Here is a 21,228-nt window from a genome sequence, read left to right as displayed (position 1 = left end):
CAGCGATCTTACTCCATGCAGAACTGCCTGCTGATGCGTTGAAATAGCACGTGTGTCTTGAATTGGCCACAGAAGCAGCCTCGGTTTTGCATACCTTCTCCATGTCTGCAACAGTAGATTTTGGGTTGTATAAGTTGAACCGAGCGCTTGTTACACTCAAAGACAACTGCCAATTTCAAGCAATTCAGAGGAGGCAAAGTGAATAAAGCTGTAACGCTTAAGACAATCAGATCCCAATTCGGCCCTGTATGAACTGAATTTCTCGTTGTTTATGGCCACGAGAAACGCCAATCTATATTGGAAAGGAGAGCATCAAAGGACCTTACTGCGGCTTCAACCTGTCAGTAGGCGGAGTTGATTTAAATGATGTCATGGAGATTCTGCGCTCCGAATTACTGTCTTTCAGTCAAGTTGCCCTGAGATCCTTCCTTTGATCCCTGGCACGAGTGTCCCTTTACTTAGTAGGTGTGGAGCAATATTCTGCAGTCAGTCCCGCACCGTGTAATTGCCTTTTTACTAAGTTGCCACAGGATCCTTCTTTGATCTGCGTGGCCGGAACGTTAATTTACTTAGCTGTCTTAACGATCCTTTTGCAGTCTGTCCCATGACATGGATTCGACTTTTTACTTTTCTGCCTCACTTCGCACTGTCTGTGCAACGCGTCCGCAAGAGCTTAAAGAACTCGGCACATCTACATGAAAATGACAAGGGTTAGCTTTCTTAAGGCTTTTACTGGACGTACCTCGTTGTAAACTGAAATATATACAAAAGAAACATACAGGTATTTACAAGTGTAGAACCAAAGACAATAAATAATAAATAATGATTTAAAAAGCAATACATAGCAGACAGTATACATGAAACAATAACGCTTTAAAAGACACTTACAAGGCGAGTGATTTCCAGAGTCGGTTTGAGACAAAGAGAAGTGCGTAGACAGAGGTCCAGATTGCTGCGTACCACAACTAATCAGACCTAGGGGTTTATATACATTAGAGATACATTTCAGACGTGACCGAAACAAGAGATAAAGGGGTGCCTATGTGAGACACATGGGATGTATTGTATTTAAATGTTTATTATGTGACCTGTATGCTTTGCATGAGTTTCATAGACATTTATAACACCACTATGAGTGTAGGACGTGACCGACAGGTGTGTTAATAAATGTCAAGACAAAGGGGGGAGTACAGTTCAACAAATAACAGTAACAGCTAACAGCATGTTGGACAGAACAACTACTAACTTTTGCTTTCTGAACTTGGCCCTGCACTGGTTGCTTCTGCTTTATAGTTCAAAATACAACACAAGAAATTCTGCTACAAAATTTAAGTAACTAGTTAAAATTAACTAATCAATACAGAAAATTGTTAATGTTTTCCAGGTTAAGTAAAAAAGACCTAGACCTGAACACCAATGCATTTCCTTTAGTAAAGTGAAATGTACTCTTGCTTACCTGCTTCACTTTCATGATCACTGCATTTAACCTCACTTTCTCATGTGTCATTTTCAAGCTCTACTTGCTCTACAGTAAAAAAAAAAAAGTAGATCATTTAATAAAAGTCAAAGAAAACATACAAGCTACTGTACATTTCAATATATACTGTAAGCATACATACAGTGCATCCGGAAAGTATTCACAGCGCATCACTTTTTCCACATTTTGTTATGTTACAGCCTTATTCCAAAATGGATTAAATTCATTTTTTTCCTCAGAATTCTTCACACAACACCCCATAATGACAACGTGAAAAAGGTTTACTTGAGATTTTTGGCAAATTTATTAAAAATAAAAAAACTGAGAAACCACATGTACATAAGTATTCACAGCCTTTGCTCAATACATTGTCGATGCACCTTTGGCAGCAATTACAGCCTCAAGTCTTTTTGAATATGATGCCAAAAGCTTGGCACACCTATCCTTGGCCAATTTTGCCCATTCCTCTTTGCAGCACCTCTCAAGCTCCATCAGGTTGGATGGGAAGTGATGGTGCACAGCCATTTTAGGATCTCTCCAGAGATGTTCAATCGGATTCAAGTCTGGGCTCTGGCTGGGCCACTCAAGGACATTCACAGAGTTGTCCTGAAGCACTCCTTTGATATCTTGGCTGTGTGCTTAGGGTCGTTGTCCTGCTGAAAGATGAACCGTCGCCCCAGTCTGAGGTCAAGAGCGCTGTGGAGCAGGTTTTCATCCAGGATGTCTCTGTACATTGCTGCAGTCATCTTTCCCTTTATCCTGACTAGTCTCCCAGTTCCTGCCGCTGAAAAACATCCCCACAGCATGATGCTGCCACCACCATGCTTCACTGTAGGGATGGTATTGGCCTGGTGATGAGCGGTGCCTGGTTTCCTCCAAACGTGACGCCTGGCATTCACACCAAAGAGTTCAATCTTTGTCTCATCAGACCAGAGAATATTCTTTCTCATGGTCTGAGAGTCCTTCAGGTGCCTTTTGGCAAACTCCAGGCGGGCTGCCATGTGCCTTTTACTAAGGAGTGGCTTCCATCTTGCCACTCTACCATACAGGCCTGATTGGTGGATTGCTGCAGAGATCGTTGTCCTTCTGGAAGGTTCTCCTCACTCCACAGAGGACCTCTGGAGCTCTGACAGAGTGACCATCGGGTTCTTGGTCACCTCTCTCACTAAGGCCCTTCTCCCCCGATCGCTCAGTTTAGATGGCTGGCCAGCTCTAAGAAGAGTCCTGGTGGTTTCGAACTTCTTCCACTTACAGATGATAGAGGCCACTGTGCTCATTGGGACCTTCAAAGCAGCAGAATTTTTTCTGTAACCTTCCCCAGATTTGTGCCTCGAGACAATCCTGTCTCGGAGGTCTACAGACAATTCCTTTGACTTCGTGCTTGGTTTGTGCTCTGACATGAACTGTCAACTGTGGGACCTTATATAGGCAGGTGTGTGCCTTTCCAAATCATGTCCAATCAACTGAATTTACCACAGGTGGACTCCAATTAAGCCCAGAAACATCTCAAGGATTATCAGGGGAAACAGGATGCATCTGAGCTCAATTTTGAGCTTCATGGCAAAGGCTGTGAATACTTATGTACATGTGCTTTCTCAATTTTTTTACTTTTAATAAATTTGCAAAAACCTCAAGTAAACTTTTTTCATGTTGTCATTATGGGGTGTTGTGTGTAGAATTCTGAGGAAAAAAATGAATTTAATCCATTTTGGAATAAGGCTGTAACATAACAAAATGTGGAAAAAATGATGCGCTGTGAATACTTTCTGGATGCACTGTAGTAGTGAAAAACAAACTGTACTTTGCACACTGAGCAGGAAAGTAAATGGACATAAAAATGAAGTTGGTCCAGGAATGATGGTAGAGATGTCTGTTTGTTTGTTAGTCATTTTGAACATATTTATATTTAAACAGTTTGGTACAGTCTGATTCACTGAAAATGTGCCATGGATATTGCAGGTTAAATGCTGAGTATGTCTGGTTTTATTGAACAAGTTGTGCCTACAGCCCAGATGTCTTGGCTATTTTATTTATTGTAAGTGTCACAAATGAAAAATGCAACATCATATAGAAAAATACTGTCATTCTTTCTGGAAAAAGTGCACAATGTGAAGAGAGAATGTTTAGCATGCAGCAAAAAAAAAAAAAAAAAAACTCTGTCAACATGGGTGACAGTAAAAATGCTTTAGGCAATTTATTATTGACAGTTGGGAAATGCTTCAAAATCATGTATTCATGAAATTGTTTGTATGATTGTGAAGTGTGAGTGGTCATTTTTAGCAATAGGTGGCTATTTGATAAAGGTGGCCTGCTAATTCTTATGCCTCTTTATAAACATCTTTCACACATGCAGTTCCATTATAGTTCTAAAAACACAGTAAAGATTAAACACTAGAAGCTATTTTTTTAGGATCCTGCACATATGTCAGGTCATACTCATTATGGGGACCCAGGGCAAGTGGGGGAAGGTAGTAGGAGTTAACCTTCCTTAACTACCTACCCTTGTAGGGACTCTAATATGTAATAATAATGCTTCTAATACTAAAACTAACTTCTAACGGTTTCTCACTAGAAATATGTTAAATACTTGATTTGCATTTTAATATTATATTTTGTTACATTAATATAAAGACCCAAATTAAATATTTGATGCCATATTGTTATTTTTGACATTTATTTACAACAGCCTTATTCTCATTCCAAGATACTATGCAACAAAAATTGTTCTCTGAATCAGCAGTAAGAACTCTGAGCTCTGTAAATTAGTCGACAGTAAATGATTATTTATTTACTAATTATCTTAGAAAGTACCAATGTCATAATCCAAGCATTAGTATATTATTATACTACTAGCGACTTGGTGCGCGCTACACTGTGCGTTGGATGACCACAGTTGAAGGACTCCCTGTTTAAACGCGCCTGGCAGTCGTGAACTGGGTCCTTCATCGCACCGCATTTGATTTTTGCATGGGAAACAAAATTTCAAAACAAAACCTATGATTCACGAAGTGTGGGATGCAGACTAATCAGAATCGTATACATTGTGTAAATGGTTGTAAGGAAGAGGAGTGGAGACGCGTCGTTGCGGTAATGTCTGTGAGTGGTGAGTGTCAGTTTGTTGCGAGCGAGAACGGTGAGAGCGTTCACTCGGAGTTTCTTGGGAGACTGTACGTTTCTGTATATTACGGTTGTTTTGCAATCATAAGGACCTGTCGTCGGGTGTCTCATTGGCACGCTTTTGCCTTTCTTTCGCGATCACGGCGTAATGTGTCCTCTCTCTCTGTAGGAGTTTGTCTATTACGGTGGTTTTGCAATCGTAAGGACCTCTCATCGGGTGTCTCACTGGTACGCTTTTGCCTCTTTCTTTTGCGATCACGGCATAATCTGTCTTCTCTCTCTGTAGGGGTTTCAGTTGCCTTTCGTTGTGCGGCAGAGACGCGTCGTTGAGCTAATCTGTGTGAATGCTGAGTGTCCGTTTCTTGCGAGTGACTGGAACGCCTTTGCCTGTTTGCTTCGTGATCACGCTGTAATGTGTCCTCTCTCGCAGGAGCAGGTTCAGTTGCCTTTCGTTTCGGCATTGTTCGATAAGGTCTCCTCCGTATAAGTGCACATGGGTAGCTGAAGACAGAAAGGCATAGTGGGCTGGAAGGGAGAAAATAGAAAATCACGGCTTGAAACACCCATCCAACTCAGACGCGGGGCTCGAAATACTCAAGTGCACATGTAGCACAGTGTAAATGTTATTTATAATTTTATTTATTTTTTTTGTTATGAACTCCCCCAAAAGAGTTGATCCCTGTAAACAGTTAATAGTATATCAACAATATAATCTGTTGTAGTACGGGCGTTAATTAGCGTCACACCTCATAACCTGCATACACCACGTTTTTGGCTCTGACGCCAGAAGCGCGGTGGACGCTGTAAGGGTAGGTTGTGGTTTCTGTTTCTTTCGTGATTTTTTTATTTCATTTACTTTGTGTTAATAATTTATAATCGATTTAATTTATTATTTAATAGGCAGAGGGGAGAAGACGTTAATGTGACGCTCTGTCTATTTTATTTACTTTTGTTTTGAAAAGGTATGCTATATATATATATATATATATATATATATATATATATATATATATATATATATATATATATATATATATATTTTTTTTTTTTTTTTTTTTTTTTCTTTAATTTTCACTTGTTGAGAATATATAATTAGGATTTTTTTTGTATAAAGTCTATGTGTATTGTAAATAGTTCTCTTTGGAAAATTGGATTCATTTTTTTTTTGTAAATAGTTTTTTTATGTAATGTGTTTGTATAAATAAAAACGCGAGAAGCGCGGTGGATGCCGTAGGGGCAGAGGGGAGAAGACGTTAATGTGACGCTCTGTCTATTTCTTTACTTTTCTTTTGAAAAGATTTTCGGGAACAGGAAAAATAAAAACAAAGGGGAAAGAACGGTGGGGGGTAAGCAGGAGTTCTGAGAGGGGAAGGACTGGGGCTTTTCTACGGGGCGGCTATACAGCCAAAAGGAACCAGGACCCGGACACGGACACGGACACCGTGCTGGGCTTTTATTATATAGATTTTGAATGACACTGGAGGGCAACTCTCCAGACTAGCAGTTGCACATTGTTACTAGTGTTTACCATGTGTCTGCATTTAATAATTTTACCTTGTAAAAACTCAAGGAAGGCAGGGATTCACCCAAGCTGTTCTCATCTAGGTTGGAGAGGTGCTGACCTGACTGAGGATATTGTATGGAAGGAACACTTTGAGGAGCTTTTGAACTCAAGAGACATGCCTTCTGTAGAGGATGCAGAGCCAGAAGCTGATGAGGGATCAATGCCCATTCCCCTAAGGTAGGTCACTGAGGTAGTTAAGCATCCCCACAGTGGCAAAACCCAAATGCTGAAGGCTCTGTACATTGTTGGGTTGTCATGGGTGACATGCCTTTTCAGTGTTATGTAGTCATAGGGAGCTGTGCATTTGGAGTGGTAGACCAGACTGGTGGTCCCAGTTTTTAAAAAGAGGGACAAGAGGGTGTACTCCAGCTATCTGGGCATCACACTCTTCAGCCTCCCTGTAAAACCTTATGCTAGGGTACCAGAAACTAACCATGAACAGTAGACTAGTTCTTTACCCTCATGAGGATTTTGGAAGGAGCATGGGAGTACAACCAATTGGTCTGAGTGTGTTTTGTGAGTTTAGAGAAAGTGTATGACCTTGTTCCTCAAGGGATTTTGTTAGGGGTACTGGGAGAGTACGGGGCTCCGGGGCCCCTAATAATGTCTATTCGTCCCCTGTATAATCACAGTGAAAGCTGCTTCTGCATATTTGGAAAAACATCAGCAACATTTCCACTGGATGTGGGACTCCACCAGGGCTGTGCTTTGTCTCCAATCCTGCTTGTGATTTTCATGGACAGGGTATCAATGCACAGCCAGATTTGGTCCAGTTTGGTTGCCTTAGAATCACGTCTCCTTGCTTTCTGCAGAAGACGTAGTAGGCTTCATTGGACTTTGAACTCCAGCATGCATTGGCATGGTTTTATGACCAAGTGTGAAGTGGCAGGGATGAGGATCAGTACCTCCAAATCTGAGGTCATGGTCCTCTATAGTAAAAAGGTGTACTGTCCTTGCCGAGTGGGAGGTGAGTTACTGCCTCAAGTGGAGGAGTTTAAGTACCTTGGTGTCTGGTGGTGAAGAAGGATCTGAGTCAGAAGGCTAGCTCTCGATTTACTAGTCAATCTATGTTCCTACCCTTACCTATGGTCATGAGCTTTGGGGTAATTACTGAGATGAGATTGTGGGTGCAAGAAGCTGAAATGAGCTTTGTCCACTGGGCTCAGAGTGAGATTTGGGAGAGGCTCGGAATAGAGACTTTAAACCTCCCCATCGAGGGGAGCCAATTGAGATGGTTTGAACATCTGGTAGGAAGCCTTCTGGAAGCCTGCCTGTGGAGGTTTTATGGGCTGGAAAGAGACCTTAGGGAAGACCCAGGCCTCGCTGGGAGGACTATATCCCGGGGAACATCTTGGGATTCCACAGTATGAGTTGGCAAGTGTGGCTGGGGAAAAGGATGTTTGGGCTTCCCTGCTAAGACTGTTGCCCCCCTCAACCCGGGTTTAGATAAGGGTAGTAAATGGATGGATGGACCCTATAAAGAAACATTCTTTCTTCTTTTAGTTTTATTTTCTATAAAAAAGTGTACATCATCAGTTTTCACAGCCTTACTTGAAATTATATGTATGAATATACATGTGTTTTTCTTAACTTTATTATCAATAAAATTAATTTTCACTTCTAATCACCCAGCTTTATTACTAAATGTAACTCACTAGTCTATACAATAAATTGCAATACATGTATAAAAATGAACACTTCTTTTATAAAATCAGGACTACAGTATTGTTAGTACTGGCAAAAATCTTCAGTCTATTAAAATAAAATACAGTGATCCCTCGCTATATCGCGCTTCGCCTTTCGCGGCTTCACTCTATCGCGGATTTTATATGTAAGCATATTTAAATATATATCGCAGATTTTTTGCTGGTTCGCGGATTTCTGTGGACAATGGGTCTTTTAATTTCTGGTACATGCTTCCTCAGTTGGTTTGCCCAGTTGATTTCATACAAGGGACGCTATTGGCAGATGGCTGAGAAGCTACCCAACTTACTTTTCTCTCTCTCTCTCTTGCGCTGACTTTCTCTGATCCTGATGTAGGGGGATTGAGCAGGGGGGCTGTTTGCACACCTAGACGATACGGACGCTCGTCTAAAAATGCTGAAAGATTATCTTCACGTTGCTACCTTCTGTGCAGCTGCTTCATGAAGCGACATGCTGCACGGTGCTTCGCATACTTAAAAGCACGAAGGGCACGTATTGATTTTTTTATCTGTCTCTCTCTCTCTCTGCTCCTGACGGAGGGGGTGTGAGCTGCCACCTTCAACTGCTTTGTGCCGCGGTGCTTCGCATACTTAAAAGCCAAACAGCCCTATTGATTTGTTTGCTTTTCTCTGTCTCTCTCTGACATTCTCTGCTCCTGACGCGCACTCCTTTGAAGAGGAAGATATGTTTGCATTCTTTTAATTGTGAGACGGAACTGTCATCTCTGTCTTGTCATGGAGCACAGTTTAAACTTTTGAAAAAGAGACAAATGTATGTTTGCAGTGTTTGAATAACGTTCCTGTCTCTCTACAACCTCCTGTGTTTCTGCGCAAATCTGTGACCCAAGCATGACAATATAAAAATAACCATATAAACATATGGTTTCTACTTCGCGGATTTTCTTATTTCGCGGGTGGCTCTGGAACGCAACCCCCGCGATGGAGGAGGGATTACTGTACCTCTAAACACTAATAAAAATGCCTGCTTTTTTACCTTGTAATTTATCTATAATGGAATGATACGCTAGTAGCTTTCCCAGTTTCCTGCATATATGCATTGTGACGGATGGCCGGGGCCCATGCCCAGCCGGGACACCCCTGCAGCATATGTTCCAGGGGAGCAAGCATAGGAAACCCAATATCTCCCCCTGGACGCTAGATGGCAGCCTCCCTGGGTTGCAGCGGTACCTCGGACTCCCGCAGGGCTTCATAGGAATTGGAGTTTGGTGCAGCCCTGTTGGGTTCTGCAGGTGCCGCCAGGGGGTGCTGCAGCAGGAGCTACTAACCCCTCTTGGGCAATAGTTTCGCCACACCCGGAAGTGCAGCCGGATGTCGGCAATCAAACACCTGGAGCACTTCCAGGTGCCTAATAAAAGGAGCTAGCAACCACCACTCATTGGCCAGAGTCGGAAGGAAGAGGACAAACATGGAGGAGGAGGAGGAGGAGGAGTGGTGGTGGGGGAAGAGAAAGAGAAAGAGGAAAGGAAAGTGTGTGGTGTGTTTTGTGGTGCTTACATTGTTGTGCCTGTGGGGATTACGGGGAAAACGTGCCCCACAGGTGAAGAAAAATAAAAGTCTTTTTATTTTATACGTGCCTCTGGTGTGAATCTGTGTCGGGTCGGGCGCTTATATAGCGCCTTGTTACAACATAAAACAGTTGCTTTCAGGTGATGACAACCTAAAGTAATTTTAAATACACAAATAAACAATACATTTCTTACCTTCCTCCTCCAAGGCCACTGTCAATCTCCATAGCTGAAGGTAATTTCTTCATCATGAACAATATCTTTTACGGCAAACAGACAGAGGTGGGGCATTCCATCTACTACCAGTTTCTTCATTTTGCAGTTTGGATGTTTGTTGCTGCTATTGATCATTCTTCCAACAGAGCATCTATCTTTGACAGCATCAATGCTGTAACAGCAATATAGTTTAAATAAATACATAAAAAATACACATATGTACATAAGGCATACACACAGCTGATTTGCCTCTTACATGAGAACAATAAAGTATGAAGATATATTTGCTTTACATTTGTGCAATCAATGATTACTTCACATTGGTAATATATCCAAATATTAAGAATAATGACATTAAAAAAGATTGTGAATGTTTATATTTATAGGAAATCAGGTTATTATTATGCTATTATAAGTTGAAAGAAAGATGTAGTGTTAAGTCAGTGGTTTTCAGTCTTTAAGCACTTGGGGCTGGTGAAAATAGGAGAAATATTTTGGGGACTGCTAAGGAAGAAATAAAGAAAAATGAGTATTTTGTGTATTAGTTTTTAAATATATTGTAAAATGAAAATTCTCCAAAATAACCAGAAACTGGGCAGTAAAAATGCTAATAAAAGGAATGAAAATTGAAATTGAATATAATAAAATAGAACAGAAACTTTTAGAGAGCAACATTTAATTCAAATAAAGATATCTGCTGTGGTGGGCTGGCGCCCTGCCCAGGATTTGTTCCCTGCCTTGCGCCCTGTGTTGACTGGGATTGGCTCCAGCAGTTAGGACATAGCGGGTTGGATAATGGATGGATGGATATCTGCTGTTACTCTTTGCAAGAATACTTCATAACCGTGGCTGCAGTGCTGTTTCCGAGAGATGAAGTGCTGCATTGACATCCATTGACTATGTCTGTTTGGATTTTATCCGTAATAGGGCTGAAAACGTCTTCTCACACAAATAGCTAGTAGAAAATGTGACTAATAATTTAACAGCCATGGAGATAATTCACTGACTGGGCTACAGTGAAACCAAGCTTTAAGTACTCTTTATCATAATGCCTAACAAAGTTTCCTTTTTTTTTGGTTTCTGTCATATCGACACATTTCTTTTTTACCATTTCTTTTAAACTTGGCTTACTTTCGGTGTCATCAATACTTTACTTTGTCACACACGTGCGCATGGGAGGCAGCTAAAGGGCTTGAGTAAGGGCAGTTCCGAGTCATACCGGGATGTGGCAGAGTGCACTGACTCTTTTTCTCCCTTGCCTGCAGACCATTCACGGGAGATTCCACCTGGCCCTCTTGACGTCACTTCCAGGACCGAGCCTATGGAAGAAGACCTTGCCGGCTCCGGCCCTTGTGATGTCATGTCCGGGCTCGAGCCTATGGCTAAAGACCTTCATGAGCCCAACCACTTTGATCTCATTTCCTGTCTTCCCCTTTAAAAGCCTCCACCTTTTCCCTATTTCCTCAGTTCTGTTTTGGACTCGGTTTTGTGCACATCAGTGCTGTGTAACTTACTCATGACTATGCAGCCAGGATACCAATTATACGGGTGGCTGCCCCAAACCTTGCTATGGCTCTTTGTGGCTTTTGTGACAACTTCTAACTATTGTTTTTGCTTTTAAAGAAGGTTTAGTTGTTTTTTCTTTTCCATTTTGTGGGGGTTAAAACTTTACAGCACAATGACACAAGAAATAACCTGCTTTCTGAAATATCCCAATAAAGCATTTGCAAACGATAAGCATGTGTTGTCGACAGGCGAGCTGACACAACACAAGCCAAACAATGTACTGTCATCAAAAGAATGAAACTGTCCCTCCATAGCTCCTTAGTGGACAGTATGTATCCTACACCTTTATGTTTACTGCCGCCTACATTCGGCATCCCAGGCAGTGCTGTCCTCATGGACCAGCAGTTGAAAAACACTGATGCAACTTCTGCAGCACACACTTTTTAAATAATTTAGTAGTAGGCTTGTTGTATATGTCATAAGCATGATAAAGTAATTCATTACTTATTCTGGGACAGGTAAACATGATTCCATTGTCTAGTAATATTACTTTGTTATACAGTCTACTTTCATTCTCTTAACCTTATGTTGACTATTTCAATATTCACTTCAGAAGAGTACTGTAATACACGTTCAGCATAAATTAGAAAAGCGAATACAACTCACCACTAGCCTTTTCCATTCCATTTAAAGTCAAAAAGAAAGACACCAGTGGCAGGATTATACAATTGACTCCTCCTCTTTCTTTAATTCCAGTCGACTAGCTGTCCGCAGTACTGTGCCACAAAGTCCCCCGTCCCCAAAGCATCCACTGCAAATACTCCACATTCTGCAAAGGACGGAATACAACCTGTAGGATATACTTCGCTAAAATAAATACTCTATGATAATTTAAGAAGGGCGGCATGGTGGCACAATGGTAGCATTGCTGCTTCGCAGTAAGGAGACCTGCGTTCACTTCCCAGGTCCTCCCTGCATGGAGTTTGCATGTTCTCCCTGTGTCTGCATGAGTTTCCTCCGGGTGCTCTGGATTCCTCCCACAGTCCAAAGACATGCAGGTTCAGTGCATTCATCCTAAATTGTCCCTAGTCTGTGTGCCCTGCGGTGGGCTGGCCCCCTGGCCGGGATTTGTTCCTGCTTGCACCCTGGGTTTGGCTCCAGCAGACCCCTGTGACCCTGTGTTAGGATATAGCAGGTTGGATAATGGATGGATGGATAATTTAAGAAAATAAAGTGATTGTGTACAGCTTACCTTTTTCCGAGTTTATAAATTTAATTTTCTATCCCAATTACCGAATGACTTCATTTTCCAGATTAATTTGTTGTCTTCTCATTTTCAACATATGTCTGTACATATACGAAATAACTCCTGAATATAAACATGCTTAACGTATATGCACAATGCAATACATCTGGCATATAAAATTGCAGAAGCAGGACCTTTTTAAAAACTAACAAATGCAACATTCATTGACAAATCTTTTATACAAATAAATGTTTAATAATTCAGAAATAGATAACAATCACCATCTTCATGAGTTAATAATAATAACATTTAACTGTTTATGCCAGGATAAAAATACTAAAATACTGTTTAATTTATCTACAGTTTACCTAATTTTGATTTATCCTTTTGGTGCATTTCGTTTACATGCCTGCTTGCACATAGGCCAAGCCTGTGTAGTTGCCACATGACCCAATGTGTGCTTAACCCTGCAGTATCTAAAGAGGGTTTTACATACTGCGAACATCCAGCCCCAGAGCGCACACCCAGATTTAACTTAAAGAAATATGAATTTTGGGGCTATGTTAGATTTTCATGGTAGGCACCTTAGGAAGCAATTCTGCATTAATGTAATGGTAAGAATTGTGGGGACCACATTTTAGGTTCCCACTTTTACAGAATTGTTCAATGTGTGGGTGTGCAGTCAGGTTAATGTCCCCATTCTGATAGCAATACAAACAAACATACACATACACACACACACAAAATGCACAGAATTTTCACCGCTTTTACTCAAAACATCACACTGCACGTTTACACACACAGGCACAACACATCAGACACAAACACTTAACACATCATTCCCACCCCAACCCCCTGATGTACATACCAACTTTCCAAGGCTGCAGAGGACTTTTGTTTTTTTTTCCTGCATTGCTCTTTGAAAAAAACGCCTCCCTGGTGAGATGTTCCGGGCACGTCTAACTGGGAGGAGGCCACGGGGAAGACCCAGGACACGCTGGATGGACTATGTCTCCCGGCTGGCCGGGGAATGCCTCGGGATTCTCCCAGAAGAGTTAGAAGAAGTGGCCGGGGAGAGGGAAATCTGGGCATCTCTGCTCAAGCTGCGGCCCCCGCGACCCGATCTCGGATAAGCGGAAGAGGATGGATGGATGGATGGATGGATGGATGGATGCTCTTTGAAAAAAAGGTAATTATTTTTAGGGTAGAATTATGAAGATGCTGAAAATTGATTGAGAAATTTAAAAAAGGGTATTTTTAAAAAATTATTTTCTAATAGGAAAGTCCTCTATAAATCATACTCCAGTCAGTTAAATTAGCAATTATAAATAAGTTCCATGTGACAGGAGTTGCCGTAGGCAGGCAATGCTTCCCCACCTCCACAGCTCCAACCGCCCCCAGATGATCAGAATCGCGCACTTTATGTCGATTTTAATTTTGGTGCCCTGGACATTTGCAAGACACGGGAAGGGGTGAAGTCAGTAGTTTCAACCAACTGGGACCATGGTAGACACATGGTGTTGTATAGTGCTTGATTTTCCCTTACACTGGTTGCTACATAAGGGAGCTTGTATCCAGACTCAAATTAAAGCATTGAATATGTCGCTGTTAAGTTATGCTTACAACATGCATTCTCTAAGTTCTTTTTTTTTATTGATTTTATTGAAATCACACAACATTCCATACAAATACATCAATTTTACAAGAACAGGATTGAAAACAAATCAACCCCCACCCCTGAGAAAGAGAGCATGGCCAGCAGAATAAAATTTAAACCTAGTAAAAATAAGCAAGTAGGCAGTGTAGTAAGTGAATATAGATAAATGGAGAAGACAAAAAAAGGGAGAGAATCTACTTCCTCAGTGCTTTAAAAGCTTATTCTAAAATGTTATTGATTAGATCCTGCCAGGTTTGGAAAAATTTCTGCACAGATCCTCTAAGTGAGAATTTTATTTTTTCCAATTTCAAATAATATATAACATCAGTTACCAATTGACTTAAAAGGGGAGAGTTAGGATTCTTGCAGTTGAGCAAGATAAGTCTACGTGCCAATAGTGTAGTAAAGGCAATTACAGTTTGTTTGTCCTTCTCCACTTTAAGCCCCTCTGCAACTACACCAAACGCAGCTGTTAATGGATTAGGAGGGATTGTGACACCAAGGCTGTCTGAAAGGCATTTAAAAATCTTGGTCCAAAATGATGTTAGTTTGGTGCAGGCCCAGAACATGTGACCCAGTGAGGCTGGAACTTGATTGCAGCGTTCCCAGGTTGGATCTTGCCCAGGAAATATTTTGGATAATTTTAAGCTAGACAGATGTGCTCGATATATAATTTTTAGTTGAATAATTGTATGCTTTGCACATATGGAGCTCGAGTGAATTCTTTGCATTGCTACCTTCCACTCCTTTTCTGATATGTTGAGGGAGAGATCCTTTTCCCATTCTCCTCTTGGATCTTTGAAAGGGAGGGACTGTGAAATGGTTTTATATATTGCAGAGATTCTGTCTAAGTCCTTGAAACTGATAAGTATTTTTTCCAGCATAGAGGGAGGTGAGAGATGAGGAAAATTGGGCAGGTTCTGTTTAACAAAGTTTCTAATTTGAAGATAGTGAAAGAAATGTGTTGCTGGAAAGTTAAATTTAGAATTTAATTGTTCATAGGATGCAAAGACGTTGTCTATGTACAGATCTCTAAGTGATTTAATCCCAAATGTTTTCCAAACATTAAAAACTGCATATGTTTGCGATGGTTGAAAAAGGTGGTTCTCGAGCAGTGATGCCACCGATAAAAGATTCTCTATCTTAAATTGTTTTTTACATTGGTTCCATATTCTGAGTGAGTGAAGCACTATTGGGTTATTAGTATATTGGTGATAATTTGCATTTATTGGGGCGCAAAGCAAGGAATATAAAGATGAACTGCAGGATTCTATTTCTATTGCAGACCAAGCCTGCATATGTTCATCTATTTGTGTCAATGTCAAGGTTTTTATATGTTGTATGTTTGCTGCCCAGTAGTAAAACTGAAAGTTAGGCAAAGCCATGCCACCTTCTGCCTTTGGCCTTTGTAGGGTTGCTCTTTGGATACGTGGATGTTTTGAATTCCAAATAAATGTGGTTATGGTTGAATCTAATTTCTTAAAGAACAATTTATTGATGTTGTGGCGCGCGGCTGGGGGTGGTGCCCAGCCGGGATGCCCAGGAGGACAGGAGGAGGGCTCTTGCCTCCTCCAGACCACGAGAGGGTGACCGCCCTGGTTCCTTTAGGGGCCACGGGTGCAGGGCTTGGAAGCCCAACCCTGTAGGGGCCCGTGGTCTCCGCCAGGGGACGCCCCCATGCCTGAAGAACTCGGAACCCCAATACTTCCGCCAGACCAGGAAGTGCTTGGGGGAAGGAGACTGGGAACACCCAGAGGGCTTCCGGGAACACAGCCAGCACTTCCGCCACACAGGGGAGTGTCTAGGGAGTGTCGGGGATCACCTGGAGCCCATCCGGGCACTTATAAAAAGGGGCCGCCTTCCTGCAAAGAAGGGCCGGAGTCGGGTGAGGAGGAGGACGAGGTTGGAGAAGGAGGCGGGCGAAGAGAGGCCCTGTGTTTGCAGTGAAGGAACGGCGAGGGAAGAGGCCGAGATTGTGGAGAGACTGTGGGGGGTGTTTGGTGGCGGTGCACTTGGACATTGTAAATAATAGTGAGTAGATGAATAAACGTGTGGTGATGGACTGCAACGTGTCTGCCTGTCTGTGTCCGGGCTGTACCCTTTTACAATGTATATTGGAATATTTTGAAATAAAAAGAGAAGCTTAGGAAGGATATTCATCTTAACATTGTTAATTCTTCCAGCTAGAGTGAGATGAAGGTTGACTATCTATGCAATTCTTGCTTGATTTTTTCCATACAGACAGCAAAATTTTGTTGATAAAGAGCTTTATGTTTACTTGTGATGTTTACCCCTAAATATATGAACTGATCTGTGATGATAAAAGGGAAGGTGTCCAATCTAATATTGTGTGCTTGAGAATTCACTGGAAAGTGCTCACTTTTAGTCAAATTAATTCTGAGACCAGAAATCTTTTTGAATTCTGTTAGTGCTGTTAGGACTTTAGGCACAGTATTAATGGGTCTGATATATACAGTGCCATATCATCTGCATATAAAGAAATTTTCTGTTCATGTCCTTCTCTGATAATCCCCTTTATCTCATAAGCATTTCAAAAGTGAACTGCCAGTGGCTCAATGGCGATTGCAAAAAGTAGTGGTGACAAGGGGCATCCTTGTCTGGTACCACGTTCTAGTTTAATGTAGTCTGAATTAATGTTATTAATACAAACTGAAGCTTCTGTATTGGTATACAGTAGTTTAATCCATGCACAAATGTTTGGGCCAAACCCAAATTTCTCCAATGAAGTGAAACGTTAGTTCCATTCAATCATATCAAATGCTTTTTCTGCATCCAAGGATAATAAAATCTCTGGGATATTTGACTTTGCAGATGAGTATATTACATTAAACAGGCATTGAAGATTGGATGCTAAATGTCGGCCTTTAATAAATCCAGTTTGATCTTGTGATATTCCTGAAGGCAGCACTTTCTCCATCCTTCTAGCTAAGACTTTGGAGAGTATATTAACATCATTATTCAGAAGTGAAATTGGTCTGTATGATGCACATTGTAATACATCCTTATTTTGTTTAGGAAAGACGTTGACTGACACTTGACGAAAAGTTTGAGGTAGAATTTTATTGTCTCTAGCTTCTGTTAATGTTGCTAATAGAAGGGAAGCTAGCTGAGCGGAGAACTTCTTATAAAATTCGTCAGGGTAGCCATCGGGGCCTGCTGCTTTCCCACTCTGAAGTGACTTTATAGCATCTAGTAATTCTGGTAGTGCTAGAGGTTCATCCAATTCCTCAACAATAAGAGTATCTATTTGTGGTATCTGTGATGCATCCAGAAATACATTAGATTGTGTCTTGTCTTCTTTAAACTCAGTAGAATATAAGGATTTATAGTGGTCTCTAAATGTGTGCATTATATTTTTATGGTCAATGATTATGTCTCCGTTTGTGTTGGTAATTGCTGGGATTGCATTGCGAACTTCTTGCTTGTGGATTTGTTGAGCTAAGAGCTTATTAGCTTTCTCTCCATGTTCAAAGTAATGATGTCTTGATTTAAAAATGAGTTGTTCAGTTTCTTTAGTTGTTAAGACGCTGAGCTCTGAATGCAGAGCCTGCCTTTTCCTATGAAGAATCTCACTTGGACACCTGGCGTGTTCTTCATCTATTCTAGTAATTTTGTTGGTTAGCTTTAATACCTGGTTGCTTTCCAGTTTATTTCTGTGGGTACAGATATGAGATAATCTGTCCTCTTAGGAAGGCCTTCAGGGTTTCCCGAAGTGTCCCTGCAGAGACCTCTGAGGATATATTTGTCTTTAGAGAAAAAATGATTTGTTTTAATATAAATTCTGTAAAGTTCTCGTCTGCTAATAAAAGTGGGTTAAGACACCATCTGTGAGATGAGTATGTGGGGCATAATTATTTTATCTCCAGGATCAGAGGGGCATGGTTGGAAATAACAATAGTGTCGTACTTGCAGGATTTAATCGTAGGCAAGAAATGGTTATCTACAAAAAAATAATCAATTCTTGAGTAGCAATGATGCACTGGTGAGTAGAAGGAATATGTTCTTGAATTTGGTTTTAGAAATCTCCAGGGGTCTGATAAGTTGTGGTCAGTTACAAACTGTTGTGACAGATTTAGGGTCCCCGTGACCCCTTGAACCCTCAGACCACACGTTAGACACCAGGTAAAAGTCCAAATATTATATTTATTAGGACAAAACGTGCACAAAGTACCCTCTTCTCCACAATCTTCAAATAAACACAATAAACAATAAGTCAATAAATCAATAATCCTCCTCACTCCCAGACGCGTTGCCACCCTTCCACCCAGCTCAGCTCGACGTCTGGGATTTCCCATAGTCCTTTTATAGTCCTTGACCTGGAAGTGTTCCTAGTCACGTGGATAGAGAGGGAGAAACACTTCCAGGTCATATAAAAACTCCACTTCTTCACCCCGGAAGCACGTCGTTCCTTACGGTCATGTGTTTATGACGCACTTCCGGGTTATAGGGCACGTAGCTTTCTGTGAGCCTCCCTGCAGCGACTCCTGGCGGTCCTGATGTTATCCAGCAGGGCTGTGTATTAAAACTCCATAGTCCATGATGCCCTGCTGGAACTCGGGGCATCCCTATGTTGCAGGTAGGGCTCCATCCGGCAGCTTGGAGGTGTTGGCCGAAATATATGGCCGGCAATCCCTAACACTGTGTAATTGTCTTTTTAGTGTTAGATGTCATTGCCCCTGTGGCAGGAGACCTAGCTAGGTTTGGATTTAAAACACAATTAAAATTCCCAGCCATTATAATTTTATGAGTATTCACATTGGGAATGGATGCAAATACATTTTGGATGAATTCCCTATCGTCCACATTGGGTGCATAAACATTTATTAAAATCACTTTACAATTAAATAAATTACCCGTACCAATAATGTATCTCCCTTCAGGATCAGATACAACATCTGATACTACAAATGAGACTGTTCTATGTATGAGAATTCCCACACCTATAGTTTTTTTTTTGTAAAGTTGGAATGGAACATTTGGCCTGTTCAGTCTTTTTGCAGCAAGAACTGATCCTTGCTCAATAAGTGGGTCTCCTGTAAAAATACTATTTTAACGTTTAGACCTGTTAGGTGAGAGAATACTTTCTTTCTTTTTAATTCGTGGTTCAGGCCTTTAACATTTCAGCTCACAAAATTAACTGTCCCGTCTTGGAGACATTGATTCTTAATTTTTGATGTCATTTTGTAGTCTTAACCAAAAGTGAGACTGCTTTGACCTTAATTTCAAATTTTCCCAGGAGTTATTGCCATGCAGTTTGTTGTTACATTGGTAATTATAATTAGAAGGATTAACAGAAAAGATTACAGATAGCTCGCTCTCTTTCTCTCCCTCCCTAGTTCCCCCACCCCGCTTTGCCTCCCCACGTGAGGCTGAACCACACTTCACAAAGTCCCAGTCCTCTGACATACCTAGAGACAGAACACGTCCAAAACAAAACAAGCCCCCAGCAGCGTTGTATGTGAAATAAAATAGAGATATCTACTATAAGCATAAACTATAAAAAAAAAGAGAAAATCTTCAACATTCTTGAAATGTTAAGGTAGTAAACCCAGGGAATGGTGTTAAACAGTCTCCTTTAGAATAGTAAAAAAAAAGAAAGAAAAGGGTTACTAATTTAATTTCTTCCACACATACATTGTCGTACATGGCTGGGGGTCAGACCCGGCCGGGACACCTGGAAGGACTGGGTCGTGGCATATTTGTCCTCCGGGCCATGAGGGGGCAACCACCCTGGAGTAGAAGAGGCCCACGGAACGGGAGCACAGAGGCTCAAGACCGTTGGGGCCTCTGGTCACTGCCAGGGGGCGCCCCGAGCCTCATGGAGCCCGGGACTTATTTACTTCCGCCACAACCATGGAGGACGATCCTTCCAGGGTCACCCAGAAGTGCTTCCGGGTGCTCTCCTAATGCTTCCATCCCACCAGGACAGGACGTCATGTAGAGCAGCTGGAGCTCATCCGGGTGAGGATAAGAGGGGCTGCCTCCCTCCAATCAATGAGCTGGAGTCGGGAGCAGGAGCAGGACGAAGCTCCTGGAGAGAGAGTGCAGGTGGCCCAAGGACAAGGAGAGAGAAGGCCCAGAAGAAGGGAGACTGGGGCTAGAGGCACTGTGTTGTTGTGCGGGACTGTGAGTTGTGTTGTGTGGAAGACAATAAAGAGTATAATTTGGATAAAGAAGTGGTCTCCGACTGGTGGTGTCCGGGCAAATATCACAACATACATAAACGTGTATAACTGTAATTAAAATAAAAACAAATAGTGACCGAGAAGGGAAAAGGATGTATATTTACGGTACCAGTGTCATTGCAAGCGGATCAGACAGCCGGTCATATCTTCTTTTCAATGCCATGACAGGGTGCGACTCACGGTCTTATTTCAGGAGAGTGTCGAGATCAGCTTTCTTAACTCTTTATCTGCTTCCTCTCTACTGGTAAATATGTAATGTTTGCCTTGAATCTCCACTTTCAGGTTGACAGGATACAGGAGGTTGTATCTGATATCAGCTCTTCGTAAGCACTGTTTAACATTATAAAAGGATGCACGCTTAGTAGCAGTTGAGGGTGAGAAGTCAGGGAAAATACGAATTAGATTATTTTCAAACATAATCTCTTTGTTTCTCTCTGAGAAGTGACATTACATTTAGCTTTGATTGTAAATTCTCGGAGAGCACAATAAAGGTCCTATTCTTAGAGTTGTTCGATCTCCGTATGCGGTAAGCTGCAGCTATCTCTGCGTCTGATTTACAGTCCTCTCCAATTATTTTGGAGAATAGTTCAGCTATGAATTTCACTGGGTTTGGACTTTCCCGATTCTCAGGTAGACCTTCAATTCTAATATTATTCCTTCTGCATCCATCTTCCAGAGCAACAAGTCTGTCTCCGAGTTTTTTGCATTCGGAATTCGCGGCTGTTGCTTTTCCATCAGCGGTGGATGCTAGATTTTCGGCTGTTTCAATTCGAGTCGTGAATGTCTACTTAACATCTTCCAGCTAATCAGCAAAGGTGCTCAGTTTAGACTCATTTTCCTGAATGTGCTTCTCAATTTTTTCCAGCATACAATTAAAGGCCGCCTCAAAGCAATTATACACGCGTTTCTCCGAGTCTTTATAATCCTGCTACAGCTCTTGCAGCTCTCGCCGCACCTCTTGCAGCTCCCACCGCAGCTTCTCACTTGTCTTCTCGCTTGTCTTCTCACTT

This window comes from Erpetoichthys calabaricus, chromosome 9 (genome assembly GCF_900747795.2).
Source record: "Erpetoichthys calabaricus chromosome 9, fErpCal1.3, whole genome shotgun sequence".
Classification (NCBI taxonomy): domain Eukaryota; kingdom Metazoa; phylum Chordata; class Cladistia; order Polypteriformes; family Polypteridae; genus Erpetoichthys; species Erpetoichthys calabaricus.
The sequence above is the reverse complement of the archived record's forward strand: the minus strand, read 5'-3'. Positions refer to the sequence as shown.